Source organism: Brachypodium distachyon, chromosome 1 (assembly GCF_000005505.3).
Source record: "Brachypodium distachyon strain Bd21 chromosome 1, Brachypodium_distachyon_v3.0, whole genome shotgun sequence".
In the NCBI taxonomy this organism is placed as follows: domain Eukaryota; kingdom Viridiplantae; phylum Streptophyta; class Magnoliopsida; order Poales; family Poaceae; genus Brachypodium; species Brachypodium distachyon.
The window spans coordinates 54694015-54709372 of record NC_016131.3 but is presented as its reverse complement, the minus strand read 5'-3'; the positions used below and the strand labels follow the sequence as shown (position 1 = coordinate 54709372).

The window sequence follows — 15358 nt, the reverse complement described above, 5'->3', positions numbered from 1 at the left end:
AGGGCCATGGAGAAGCAAGGTGATGGGCGTGGCGGCGAAGAGAGACCGAGAGTGAGAGACAGGATGATGTGCGTGAATAAGGCATATAAGGGGTACGTGGGGGCGCACGTGTGGACATGTGGTGCGTTCGGTCGCCTAGGAACCTTAAGGTTTCTTGCCGTGTTGGTCAACCACTCGCATTAGAATCTCTATTCATGTTCGGCCCAGAATTATATTACCGCGCGAGGCTACAGAGAACTGAATGAAAACGCAATTTGGTCATGGACCGAGGTTGCAAGGCTGGCCATTATGTTTTGATGATGCTCAAATTTACCCTACCAAAATTTTGACAGTCTATGACATTTTAGCCTTTGCTTGGTTGGTCGCCAAAGTTTTGGTTGCCTATGGAATTGTGTCCACAAAATTCACATTTCTTTAACATTTTTTGCCAAAATTAATTTTGGCACCAAAAGGGCCAGTGAATCTCTAGCCAAATTTTTAGTTTTTTTTTTTTGAGAGGAGCCAAATTTTTAGTGAACCGTTTGGTTGGCAAAAATGGGCCAGTATAGATGAATTGGTGACGATGGAGGATACCTGCAATATTTGTATGTAAGGGATAAAGGAACTATAAGGTTATCTTTTTGTGCTTAGGGATAACAGCCCATACTGGCCCAACTAACGGAAAAAATGCTTAAATAATTTATCCTGTAAGGCTCGCATGATTTGTTGGTTGATTTAGAATTGCATGAATGATTTGGTTTTTAACGATTTTTTCAAATTTTACCAAGTAATTCTTCAGGCTACACTCTCGATTGATCTGTACTCCTCCTTCCCATTTTATTTGTCGTTTTAGATTTATTCTGAATACGAAAGCACGCGATTATTGCTGCAAGCTGAAACGGTTCAGATTGATTTCATCGTAATTAATTTCACGCCTAGCGCCTCGTGGTGGCCCTGTACTTCACGCCGGCTCGCAAGCGCTTAGTGATGGAGGCTGGATGCAGCCTAGCGCATCCACACCAAGCAAAGCAAATAGCAGGAGGTAATTAATGGTTTCCTGGAAACCGAAGCAGTCCGATATCAGTACTACCTAATGCGACACTTAATTTGGGAAAAAGATAAAAATCTAAGACGACATATTTTTTGGGAAGGAGGGAGTATTTGGTATTTGAACTACCTATTGATTTCGATGTGTCCTCCTTTTGAGTAGCGACATTCGTGAGTGGCGACTTCAGTTTGTGCGTGCGTCCCAACAGGCTACCTCTTCTTCTTTTTCCGCCTTGCAGCAACGGCCAACAATTATCTCTTTTTTGTCTGATCCTACATCTCAAGCAGCTACGACAATAGACATAGTAAAGGAGTGTGTACCACGATGTTGACTGATAAGATACAAAGGTGAAAAGTGTACACCAGGATGACACATCACATAACTAAAAAGATACGGAGGATTAACCCCATATTGCGTAGTCATCCCACACCTTTTTGTGTTCTTAATCCATCCCTCTGTCCCCGTCTTTTTGCTACCATGATCTCACATTCTAACACCTTTTCTCTTATCTGTCTCTCTCATCATCACCTTCATGTCTTAGCATATCTTTTTGTTTTAGTGACATGGCATCCTGATACCTTTTTCAGTTTTCAACAACCTACCCCCATACTTTTGCTACTATGATTACACATACTAAAAAAGTGATGATAAAAGAGAGTATGAGGGAAAAGGTGAGAGAATGTCAAATCATAATATATAAAAAGACAAAAATAGCGGAGGGAGAGAACAAAAAAGGTGCCATGATGCAATGTCATAAAAGGATATGTTAAGAAAAAAAAAGTTGTGATGATACCCCGCCAGTAAAAAAAGCAAAATACATATGAAGACGAAAAGGTGAAGATGAAGTAGAGAAAAGGCAAGACAGTACCATATGTCAAATCGTGATAGCAAAAGGTGTTTCCCAAAAAACGCACAATAGATATTAAAATTAATAATAAGGTTGAAAACCCCAAATGATTGCAGTTCCAAATATATCATTGGAGTCTTATATACGTTTTTGGCACTATTGGTTCTTATATACGTTTTTGACACTGTTGGTCATGACGGTGAGAAACATGGTGCTTAGACAAAGTTCTATGCCCCTCCTTGCATTCCATATGAGAGAGAGAGAGAGATACTTGACAATGATACATAATGTGGTGAGATATTTACTGATAAGGATTGATCAATAAGGCATTAGAAATCAAGAAAAATAAAAATCACAGCTTCTGCTTGCAGGATGAAATCATTGTAAGGAGGGATAGGAGAAGAAGACTAGGAGAACCAATGGATGCAACAAGCCTTGATTCTCAAACTTAGAGCTGAGACAGTGTAGAGCAACAACGACATGAGGTGGAAGGGACACACTCTAGGTTTTTTATATAAGGGCTGACCAGCCGAGGAGGACTGGTGTGACATTCACGTCTCGCCTTTCAGTGATACTTGGTAGTGACATGGGGCGCGGAGGATTAGGGTGTGTTTGGTTCATGACAAGAATCAACCCTACTAATATTTTTGTCATGACCAAATATTTGGTTCTTATTTGGATTGTCGCCAAAATTTTCGTAAGCCAATCATTCATGACCAACTCTAGTTCATTTTTGGTACCAACTTTGGCCAAATCTTGGACAATCAAAAGTACAACCAAAATATTGGCTACCAAATATTGAGTGAGGGTAGGGCTGGGCTAAAATTAATAAAACAAACCCTTAGCTGCTAGGGTGGGGCTATTTGGCCAGCATGGATTAGACCATCGCTATCATAAGCAACGTTAATTTGAACCTAAGCAGTTTTCGCAATGCCCCTGACTGGTACCAGAATTTCTTTAATCACTTCACAGTATTAGCAAGGGATCTACCCTAGAGGTATGGGATCAAATGTCGATGGGCATATCCTCATTTCCGCTTCTTGCGAGGATCGATGACTCACAAATTGCCATGACACCCTTTAGTGAGTTGGATGGCGAAGTCCACGGGTTTGAAGGGCCAAATGTACACTATGGGGTTCTCGATTACATATTTTCCTTTAATTTATAGTGACCACCACCACATCGACGTGGTGCAGGTAGATTTTTTGGACCAACCCAAAAAATTATGCTGAGGATATAGAGCATTCATGGACTTGATTGTTTTAGGAAGGTGAATGTAACCATTTCGGGCCTAAATATTAATTCTTCTAGGGCAGCTAAGAAAGTTGTGGCCATTTTGCATATCAAATGGTGGATCTGGGCTAGGACCAAGATTGCACCTCCTGCGACTTGAGGAATAGGAGGAGGTTTGCATGGTAACCTATGTATAGGTCCGCTCTTGCCGCTATACTCCTTTGTATGGCTCTTTTGGCAATTTGAATCGGGAAGTAACACAAGGTTTTCCGCAAAGTTTACAGAAGAAAGAACTGATGCTCAAGCACCGCCGAGGTATTTGGGACAAAATTCTGTGTGTAGTGTGTACTAGCTACTGATTATGGGACTAGTACAACATACACGGATGGGGCTCCTGGTCCGGAGATCAGGGTGCCCGCAGGTGTTTGATCAAAGGACTGACCAACTAATAAGGAAGATGGGTGTGACAGTCGTGTCAACCTTTCAGTGATACTGGGAAAGTGACATGGGGTCCAGAGAGGTTTAACTAGGGTGGGGGCATGGATCGATCAGAGCATCCCTATCATGCATGAACAATGATAAGTTGAACATAAGCAGTCACTCAGGCGCATGGCTAAATTGATTTCATCATCGCAATGCCGTTGACTTGTACCAGAAATTCCTTAATCTCACGATATTAGCAAGGGGATAGGACCTTGAGGTATGGGATCAATGTCACTTATGGACATATCATCACATTCCAGTTCTTGCAGGACCAGTGACTTACAGAGTGCCACAATGTGTTGGATGGCAAAGTCCATGGGTACGAAGGGGCAGATATACATTGGATTATCGGTTATATATCTTCTTTTAGCAAACACCACTACGTCGACGCGGTGCGGTTTGAAGTGGGAAAACGAAGTGGGTCAAGGAGTTAAAGCTTCCGCAATAGCTTTCTTTGTTGGGTACCCAAAAACTAAGCCTGGATGGGATTCCTCGTAACCTTTTTTGAACCAACCCGATCGAAACATTATGCTTAGGATAATTAGAGTCCTTGATGGCCGAGATGCGGAAAGTGGGTACAAATCAGAGGTGACCATCATGGAGTTGCAGTTTTTAGGAATATGCATGTAACCCCATTACAGGCCTAACACTTAATTCTTGATCCACGGCAGCTAAGAAAGTTGTGGCCATTTGCACAACAAATGGTGGACCCAGGCTCGGTCCAAGATATTGCACCGCCTGCGGTCCACTTGAGGAATAGGAGTCGGTCTGCATGGTGACCTGCGTATAGGTGGGCCGCTCTTGCCACTACTCCTTTGGATGGCTTTTTTTGGCAATTTGAATTAGTAAGTAGCACGTGCTTTCCCGTGTAGTTTATAGAAGAAACAACAGGTGTGAAAATACCCGAGGTATTTGAGACAAAACAGTAGGTCGACTCATTTAGATGAGGAGCTCCCTCACTTGTAATTCAGTACATATTTGGTATTATTTATATAATCTGCTATTGGTCATTTGACCTATATATAGTTACCCTAAAAAGTTCTGATTAAACGTAGAATTCTGATGCCTGGGAATCGAGTTCAAAGTAATCTCAGATCGCAAGGAGATTAAATTAAAACAACTCTTGAGGTAAAAAACAGGAGCAAATTGAAATCTGGAGTAGAGATGCCCCCTGAATTATAAGTTTCAAACCAACCAAGGATGTGTTATTTAACCCTCATCAGTCATCATATAGCATTTGGTTTGCGCGGTGAACTGCGTACGGTGGGTCGCTCTTACTGCTACTCGTTTGGATTTCCTTTTTGACAATTTCCTGCGAAATTTACGAAAGAACGGATCTGGTGGGCCAACCTCTCTACCCTTGGGGTGAAAAACATGAGCAAATTAAAGTCTAAATTTAAAGTAGAGATATTTGCTGAATTGTAAATTTCAAACCTTCCAAGGATCTCTTAGCATCATCATAACCCTCACCCCGACCCTAATTGTTTTTCCTCCCATCCTAAACTCATGTGGTTGATTTGCTTGCTCACTTCCCTACCCTAAGCCCCAGCCCCCAGGTGAGATAAACAACCTATAGCTGTATGTTTATCCCTTCCCAAATCCAGCACCGGATAGATATCTAGCAGCAATTGCGTAGAAGTCTAAGTTGCCAAAATCCATAGAAAAGCAAGAAGTGTCCAAATTAACATCACGCCCCCGCCCAATTTAAGCTTGCTTTACACCACTGAAGAACGCGAATTATGTACGGTGGGTGGGGGAACAGAACAGGGAAGCGGAGAGAGGCAGGCAAATTGAGGAGCGATCTCGATGGCGGTGACGAGTGATTCGGCGGCGGCGGCGGCCACCATGCTGGCGGGGGTGACCGCCGTGGTTGGCATCTTCCTCGTCTGCTTCCACCTAAGCTCCAGGAGCTACCGCCGTAGCGCTAGCGCTGATCGCTCCGGGGGCGGCGCTAGCAGATCAGCGGTGTGGGAGGTCGTGGAGGAACCTCCGACAATCATCTTTGAGGGGCCCTTGAGCGGGGACGACGAGAAGGGCCTGGACGAGGCCTCCATCGCGGCACTGCCGCAGAGGACTGTCGCCAAGGCGGCGGACCACTGAGCCGTCTGCATCGAGGAGCTCGCCGTGGGGGTCACCGCACGCGTGCTGCCGTGGTGCGGCCACGTGTTCCACGTGGAGTGTGTGGACACGTGGCTGCGCTCGCACGCCACGTGCCCGCTCTGCCGACGCTCGGTCGCCGACGACACTGTTGTCGTCGTGCTGCCGCCGGAGCCAGAGGAGTCGCCCGGCGCACAGCCGGCAAGGATTGCGGCCTTCTTCCGGTGGTTGCTTCGGCGCAGGCAGGCCGCGAGGGCGACACCCCAGGCCGACGATCTCCACCGCGACATAGAGATGGCGACGGGATCCAACGGCAACGGGCAGCGAAGCCACAGCCAGGTTCTTAATCATGCTGATCGGCGTGTGCTCCGACGTCCCATCTGATTCTGGTATATATATCACTATCTATGGACATGATCTATGTAATTACCGTATGAGCGACCATATTATCTGTGGCTGCGTACATCGATCAATCGTTTTCACTTTTCGAAAAAAAATAGTCTCTAGACGACTGGACAAGAACTTTATGGTTATGTGTTCTATCAGTATATATGATGTTCCAAACTCCATGTTGGATCTGTATTCTGTAGAGCTGTGGAAATAGTTTATTTTTATAGATGCTAAATTCTTAGCGGAGCCAGCAATTGCAGCTAGGGTGATTCTTAGCGGAGTCATCTGACTTTGTGTGGCTGACTCGTCGGTATCTGTCGTCGCACAGTGCTCCGACACCGGGGCCGTGTGGTCACGGCCCTCTTTTAGGCTCGGTAGGGGTGTCGGAGTTCGCCCCGGCGATCGCCGGCTCGGCCCATGAGGCCCTGCAGGGCCGACGAAATGACGTACTAAAAGTACGTGCTAATCAAAGAACAGATACACGCACGTTTTTACCCAGGTTCGGGCCACCCGGAGGTGTAAAACCCTACGTCCTGCTTGTCTGAGCTGGTATTGGTTTTGAATCAAGTGTTTACAGGTTGCCGGGTAAGTTTCCGGGTACCCTTTCCCTTTGGCTAGGTACTCCTTACTATCTCTGCTAATGCTAGAGGCTAACTGTCGGCTGATCGAACTCAACCGAACCCTACCGTCTACTGGAACCAACTGAGATTCCAACCGAACGAACCCTTTGACCGTTGGCAGGGGTCCTCTTTTTATACTCAAGGGGATGCCACAGGTGCCACGGTGCATGGGCTACAAGTGTCGAGCGGGGAGGCATACAACTCCCCCCCGGTGAGCTGGTGGCGCGCATGGACGCCACCTCCGCCGCTAGGGGTCTAAAACCCTAGAGTAGGATTGGACAGCCACTGTTCACTTGATCGGACGGGTAACGCCCCGTTGGTCGGCTCATTTAATGAGCCGTGTGCCTTACTCCTCGCCCTGATGGGGCCGCGCACCCCACGCCCGCCACGCGCCCGCGTGGCGCTGTTGATCTGCCTACTGGGCCCCACGCTTGAGGCGGGGGCATGCGCCCGGGAACTCCCTGTCCCGGCAAGTCGTTCCCCGGGAACCTCCCCCCGAGAAGCGGCTTCCCGGGAAGTGCCCAGGCGGGAATATTCTCCGAAGCCCCGCTAGCCCTTTCGGGCTGGTAGCTTGCCGGGCTGCTTGTAGCCGCTGCTCGGGATGGAACTTCCCTGGGAACTCAGGGACGGGGCCCACGCGTCGCGCAGCGGTGGTACCCCGGGTGCCATTGGTGCGACAGTATCTTGCCTCATATAGAGTCTGTGATTTTTATTGCAAGCCTAGGTCAAAAAACTGGGTCGGGATCTGGGTATTGGGCGGGGTTATACCAAATGAGCCGCATATAGAGTTTGTGATTTTATTGCATTGACAACCGATTTTGCATTACTGGAACTTTATGTTGGAAATATGCCCTAGAGGCAATAATAAATATGTTATTATCATATTTCCTTGCTCTGATAAATGTTTATTATCCATGCTATAATTGTATTAACAGGAAACTAAATACATGTGTGGATAAATAAACAAATACCGTGTCCCTAATACGCCTCTACTAGATTAGCTCGTTGATTAAAAGATGGTTAAGGTTTCCTAACCATAGACATGTGTTGTCATATAATAACGAGGTCATATCATTAGGAGAATGATGTGATGGATAGACCCAAACCTAAGCATAGCTTTTGATCGTGTCACTTAAGTTTAAATTGCTAATGCTTTTATTATGTCAAGTATCATTTCCTTAGACCATGAGATTACCGGAAGAATACTTTGTGGACATCAACCGTCATCTCGTAACTGGGTGATCATAAAGGTGTTCTTCAGGTATCTCGGAAGGTGCTTGTTGGGTTGTATGGATCAAGAGTGGGATTTGTCACTCCATGTGACGGAGAGATATCTCTGGGCCCTCTCGGTAATATAACATCCTAATGAGCTTGCAAGCATGTGACTAATGTGTTTAGTCACGGGATATTATATTGCGGTACGAGTAAAGAGAACTTGCCAGTAACGAGATTGAACTAGGTATGGTGATACCGACAATCAAATCTCGGGAAAGTAATATATCGCGAGACAAAGAGAATTGAATACCGGATTAATTGAATCCTCGACATCATGGTTCAACCGATGAGATGTTTGTGGAATATGTGGGAATCATTATGGACATTCAGGTCCCGCTATTGGTTATTGATCGAAGAGGTGTCTCGGTCATGTCCACATGTTCTCGAACCCGTAGGGTCACACACTTAACGCTTAATGTCGCTAGGGTTCGATGAGATAATAAATGGTGATATCAAATATTGATTCGGAGTCTCGGATGGGATCTAGGACATCATGAGGAGCTTCGGAATGGTCCGGAGATAAAGAATTATATATGGGAAAGCTGTTTCAGGGTTTCGGAAAAGTTTGGGATATTTTCCGGTATCGACCGGGAACATTTTAGAAGGTTTCAAAAGTTCTCAAAAGGTTTTGGAATGTTCCAAAATATTCCTGAGAATTAAATTGGGCCTTTATAGTAATTAATTAGAGCAATCTAATTAGTTATCCCCTAATGGGCCTAGACCCATTAGGGGGAAAGGGGAGGAACAAGTCCACCGTACGGTGGAGAACCGTACGTGTGGGAGGAGTTCGTGGGGAGGGAGTCCCGACTTCTTTCCCTCCCCTGGCCGGCCCTAGCTCTTTCTTGGAGGAGGGGAAAGCCCTGGCCACCACCCCCTATATAAATAGAGGTGAGGGGCAGAGGAAGAGAACACACCAAGCTCTCAGCTGGATCTCTCTCCTCCTCCTCTCTCGCGCGCAACGTAACCCTGCGTGCGGAGCTCTCCACCATAGCCACTACCACGCCGTTGTGCTGCTGGAATCTCATCGACCTCTTCCCCTCGCTTGCTGGATCAAGAAGGAGGAGACGACGTGAAGCTGAACGTGTGGATACCAAGGAGGTGCCGTCGTTTCTGCACTGATATTGATCTCATCGAAAGTTCCACTACGCCAACAACGATCCCGTGATCATAACGCTTTGTGGTCTACAAGGGTATGATGCTCATAATTCCTCTCGTTACTTACATCTAGTAGATATGTTTTTGGGTTTCTTCCGCAAATCTCGTAGGAAAATTTTTGTTTTACATGCAACGAACCCATCACTTTATTCCCTCTCAAAATAAAAATACTAGTAGTACTTCATTCGGTTGTACCAAAGGTGCTGAAAATAATTTCTCCCACCACCATTTTATTAATGAAACAAAAATAAATCATTCATCTCACAAGGCGATCTAATGTCTGGATGGAAGAAACTCAACCCGCTGGTTCCTTCTGTCACAATAATAGCAGGCGCAGTAGCTATTAGGCCTGGCTAACGAGCATGCTCGACTCGTTAAGAGCTCGCTCGTTAAGAACTCGGCTCGTTATGCTCGTTAACCTTAACGAACATCAAAGCCTGTTCGGCTCGGTTCGTTTACTGCTCGCGAGCGCTCGTCGGGCGATCGTTAAGCTCGTTAGCGGTGAAAAAAATGGGCAGCATCTATGCAGAAAAAAATGACAAGCAAAGCATGTGTACAACATTATATAATAAGTCCATAACAAATAAGACTAATAACCATTACAGGCTACAACACAAATACTCATAAGCCTAGCAGCCATTACACAACGTCGGTGTCCTCATACAGTACAATACAGAAGCACTAATAAGACTAATATTAGTTTGACGAGAGTACGAGACGAGGAGACTGGAGACCCGACTGACCTAATGAATCTTGAGCTTGGGCCGCATTCAAGCAGTTGGGCTGTTCTGGAGGGTGTGCTGGGCCTAACAAGTCATGGGTTACTGTGTTTGGTTCGACCACCAGACGCCAGATAACGAGCTAATGAGCATGCTCGTGAGTCTCGCTAGCTCGGCTCGTTAAGCTCTTTAGTGTTAACGAGTTTTAGGAGGTGCTCTACTCGGTTCTTTAGTCTAACGAGCCAAGCTCTTAACGAGCCGAGTACCAAACGAGTTGAGCTACTCTCCGAGTACCGAGTAAAATGTTCAGGCCTAGTAGATATTACCATGGCCATCTGCCAAGCACATCCCGTGTGTGACCTTTGGCCTGTTCATGCATGTTTGAGTACAGAAGGTATCACCGAAGCATCTACCAGCACTGGGAGCTGGCAAAAATGTACAGTTGACTGATTCAGGAGCTATATGATATTCCCCTGTAGGCAGCGACCTGGAGGCTGTGTGAACGTATGTTAGTATTAAAAATCATTGTGCCATTTTTTCAATATCTCTTCAGTACCAACAACAAATAATATGTACATCTCTAAAAAAAGTAATACGTACTATTTAAACTTACCAGAGCAGAAGACGAGTGCCGCTAGAACAAGCAGAACTGCTACTCCTATCTTGTATGCCATTTTGAAAAAGACTTGGATTGAATTGGATACCTTGGTGCGTAGGAATCCAAGGATCAGCAAGCAATATTTATAGTGCGAGATGCCATGTAAATCACATACTGTCATTAGGATGATAAGTGTGCATTTCTTAATTGAGTTGTCAGCCATTAATTGGTAATTAAATCCTACTTCGCTATGACTGTGGATGGCTATCTTGTGCGCATTTCATTAATTGATGCCTAATTTATACTTCCCACGAACCATGGGTTAAGACAGTGGATGGTTATCTTGTGTGCATCTCATTAATTGGTAACAAAGTTATAGTTCCACACAAAACATGGTTTATTTTATAGGCACAAATCATGGTTGAGACAGTGGATGGTTATCTTGTTAGATTTAACATCAATCAGATCTTGGAATATATACTAAAAAGTATATGACTGGTTAACAAAAACAGACAGGCTAGAAAAACTCAAAAAATGCATAACATCTGGCCGTTTATTATTAACTGTCTATATATGCCATCCCTAGTACAAAGAAATTTCATCCGATTCTCTATTTTGCGGCCGTGATAGCCCACTGCGGCCGCCATCGTCCTCCCGTTCAATCGATAATCTGCCGCCTCCTCCACTCCAAAATTTATCCATGTGCGACCTCTCGACATCTTCCCACTGCTGCCCTCCCAAAATCGAGCATAAGTAGTGTACAAACACTTTTATTTTTATTTTTGTGTATTCGAATTAGTCAATATATAAATGCAAAATATATAAGTTAGTTTAATTACCCGTGAAAATATAAATTAATTGTGTGTTCAGACTTAAGCTCTAAATTAACGGTTTGCTTGAATTGTATCTGAGAATGCGAGGGATTATTATGTACTGGCTGCAATACTTTTTTTTCGAGTATCTAATTTTTTAGCTTGTATATGAACTATGAAGTATATATAACCCCATTACCGAGTGCCTTTCGGATTCCTGCCTTTTGCCCTATCATTTCCATCGTTTAGCAACATATGTAAAAGAGAATTTTTACGGTACCGCCATATAGAGAAAGTTGTAGTTGTGCCCAAGCGCACAACTCTGGATTGTATAGCGCCAGAGGGAGAAAAAACATTTCGAAGCAAATGATCCACACCGCCATAACTCGCCAACACCACGTGCTTTGCCGCCACATGGATGGAGAGTAAACATTTGGAAGCAAAAAACATTTGGAGCGGCCATATGACTCATTACAAATTTGCAATATTAATTGGATGTGTGCATCACTTGATGCAGAGGCAGGGAACCCTCCCCTTTTCGAAAAAAAATATGGAGCTGCCGCCATGAATCAGAGACGCCATATGGAGATGCCATGGAACAGAGCCACCGCCGTCATGGACCAGAGTCACCGCCGCCATCATGGACCGTGCCACCATGCGCTGAACTATTTTCGCTGCTAGTTGGCCCGCCTCCGCAGCTTCCACCTCCATGTATCGTCCGTTGCACAGAATGCCACCAGGGGGGAGGAGGAGACGGGCGAGGGGTTGGGGAAGAGAGGTGGGAGTGGGAACCACAGGCAGAGTGATACAGTTTCATTGTGTGTGATGGGGCGCGGATCTCAAGGCACAGTGGATGGATGCAATAGAAGGTGTGGTGCGGACAGGAGTAGCAAATTCAGTCTTTGCCCTTATACTGCTTGAAGGTAGGTGGGAACGTGGGAGTATATAAAAATCTCTGCCGTTCATTTGTGAGGGCAGGATTGGCATTTCCCATTCAAAAGATTTAACAATGAAATATTTTTCTTTTTAGATCGTAAATTGCATCGTGATGGGCTTCATCAGCCCATTTGGTGTCTTCAGGTGACCGATCCCCTCTGTTTCCACATTCGTCACCTTGGCCGCAGCCGTCGTCGACCTTGCCGGCCAGCCTCTCGTAGCCCTTGCCACCAGTCCCAGCCGTTGTGGATCTTGCCAGAGCCCTCCGCAGCCTCGCCATAAAGCCCCGTGCCGCCACCTGCGCAATTGACCTGAATAGGCGTCTACTGATTATCCAAAGAATCAGCAGAACTAGGTTTTTTCTCATGGTACTTTTTAATCAACGTATCGATCTATTTCTTTCGGAGATGGAATCAGCTGACAGATACATGTTGAGAGATGTTTAAGAATCAATTTAAATTGAAGGAGAAAACTTTGCAAGATTTCAATGAGGATATACTATCCGAGGCAACATATAATTCATGAGTTCCAAACATGCCACATGTTCCCAGGATACATGTTTCTTTATTGGACCAGTTGAGCCGAGTCAAGAGGTCAGGGCGAGCGGTCAAAGGTTTTTTATTTTTGTGATTTGCCTAGTTGGAACTAGCGATAATGCTCGTTTTGTGAGAGAAGTATAGATCAATCTGGACTCTAAGATTAACTGAAATGGACGGCGCATATTGACTTCAGGGTACGGTAAAAGAGCTCTCTATAAATTATATTCTCTGCTTATTAAATTTGAAATATTTATTGATAGTATTGGTTGAATTAATTTGGCAAGAATTTACTTACTACTTTCTGAAAAAATAACTATCCTTTTATAAATAAGTTGCCGATATCATGGTTTGAACACGAAAGAGAATAATGAGTTGTATGTATGTTCCATACCACAGTTCGCGCTAATTCGTTTGATGAAATTGGCTCGAGTCTGTTCTTTATTTTTACTTTTGATGGTTTTTTTAGGGGGGGTGGGGGGTGGATCTTCATTTTTCAGTTGTACCGAAGGCGCTAGAAATTAATGAACAACCAAGTTAATTATAGTTCTTATAAATTTCTCTCGCCACCATTTTCAATTGCAACAAACTAAAAGCAATTAATCTCACAAAGAGATCTAATCAATCTCCGGATGCATTGCTCATGCACCACCAGCTGCTGGCAGAAACTCAAGGTTCCTTCTGTCGCAATAAAAGCAGTAGCAGAGGCTATTGCCATGGCCATCTGAAAAGCACTTCCCGTTTGTGTACTTTGGCGCACTGATGCATGATTGGTGACAGAGGGTATCACTGATGCATCTACCAGAACCGAGAGCTGGTGTAAATAAACAGGTGGTCGATTCAGGATCTGTATGATCCCCTGTGGTATATCTGGAGGCTGTAAACGTACAGTAGAGAGTATGTTAGCACTGAAATATATTATGGCATTTGTATCATAACGCTAATTCAGTACCAACACAAAAAAAGTAATACTCCTATTTACCTACCAGAGCAGAAGACAATTGCTGATAGGACAAGCACGACTACTACTCCCATCTTGCAAGCCATTGTGAGAAGACTTGGATTGGATACCTTGATGTGTAGGAAGCCTAGGATCAGTAGTCATATTTATAGTGTGAGATGCCATGTAAATCGAATACTGGAATTAACATGATAAGTGTGCATTTCATAATTGAGTTGTCAATCATTAATTGGTAATTGATTTCTACTTCCCCACAAAACTATGGATGGTTATCTTGTGTGCATTTCATTATTGGTTTGCCAGCCATTAGTTGATAACTAATTTCTACTTCCGCACAAACCAGTTCTTTGCCGTGGGCCGCCTTGAGCCATTGCCGTAGACCGTGTCTTTGCCGTGGCCGGCCTGATCATTTTCCGTAGGCCCCCTCTTTGCCGTCAGCTTTTTAGGTGGCCCACGGCATAGCGGCCCCGTTGCCGGAGGCTTTGTTTTCTGGTCATGCATGGGTTGAGACACTGGTTGGTTATCTTAGTACTGTATGTTTGGTGCGATACAAATAGTATATATGATGGGTTAATTAGAAGAAAACACGACAAAATCTCAATACAGAAAGAGCATATATATTGGTATGTACTGAACGTTGATAGGTTAATCAGAAGAAGAAAAAGCTAGGACAGGCTAGAAAATACTTTTAAAAATCATTTATAAAGAATCCTCGTCCACTCTTAAAATCTTTTGTCTGCGACCTCTTCACACCCTTCCGCTGATGCCTTCCCAATATCAAATGTCTCCTTCCTCCATGCCTCGCACCAGGGCAGGAAGTAGGGGCTTGCAAGTATTTGGTATATTTGATAGTATTATGTGTAAAATTAGAGTAAATTTAAAAACAAACACAATTTTTGTGTCAGTTGTCTCACAAAACCACGGTTATTTGCAATAGTCTCACAAAACCACAACTTTTAGGGCAGCTGGTATCAAAAATTTCTAATCTCGAAAATTAAGCTGGTTGATGGTCGAAAATTAGGGCTTAATTTTTGATATTAGTGTTTTCTGAGATCAGTTGCCCCAAAAGTTGTGGTTTTGTGAGACTATTGCAAACAACCGTGGTTTTGTGAGAGAAGTGCCACAAAAGATGTGGTTCTGTAATTTGTGGCATTTCAATAAATGACCCATTATCAAACTAGGCTTTACAAAAATTATTGATGTTCTCTGACTAACGCGAATCACAACATACAAAAAGTCTGTTTTTTTTAAGGACAAAAAGTCTGCTACACATACACACCCGGCTGTTTGGGCTCTTGGGCCCAGAACCGGGCCTGCGTATCCTTAAGCCCATATACGGCCTAAATAGATTGAGTTGTGTACGCCCCAGCCTAATTGAATTTTCCCCTACGCACTTTGCGTATGTTTTCCAGGAACGCACCGCGTAGCCGCCCCCGTCAAAGGTTTACGGTTCCCTCGCCTCCGGCCGGGGGACCTCAATTTTTCCTAAAAATCTTTAGAGGTATTTGCTTATAGCCATTCATTAATTCATAACTAACTTTTACTTCCGCACAAACCATGTTTGAGACAGTGGATGGTTATAGCGGCGCTAAGCCCATGGTTACAGCGGTTATGCTGAGATCATGAAATGTGTCCGAGTCTAAGTTGGTTTCTTAATTTCAAAAAGATT

General features: G+C 44.4%; 1 pseudogene; it reads left to right on the top strand.

Moving 5' to 3' along the window:
• The first annotated feature begins 5396 nt into the window (after positions 1-5396).
• LOC112270636 lies at positions 5397-6071 on the top strand (annotated as a pseudogene).
• Positions 6072-15358: the final 9287 nt, after the last annotated feature.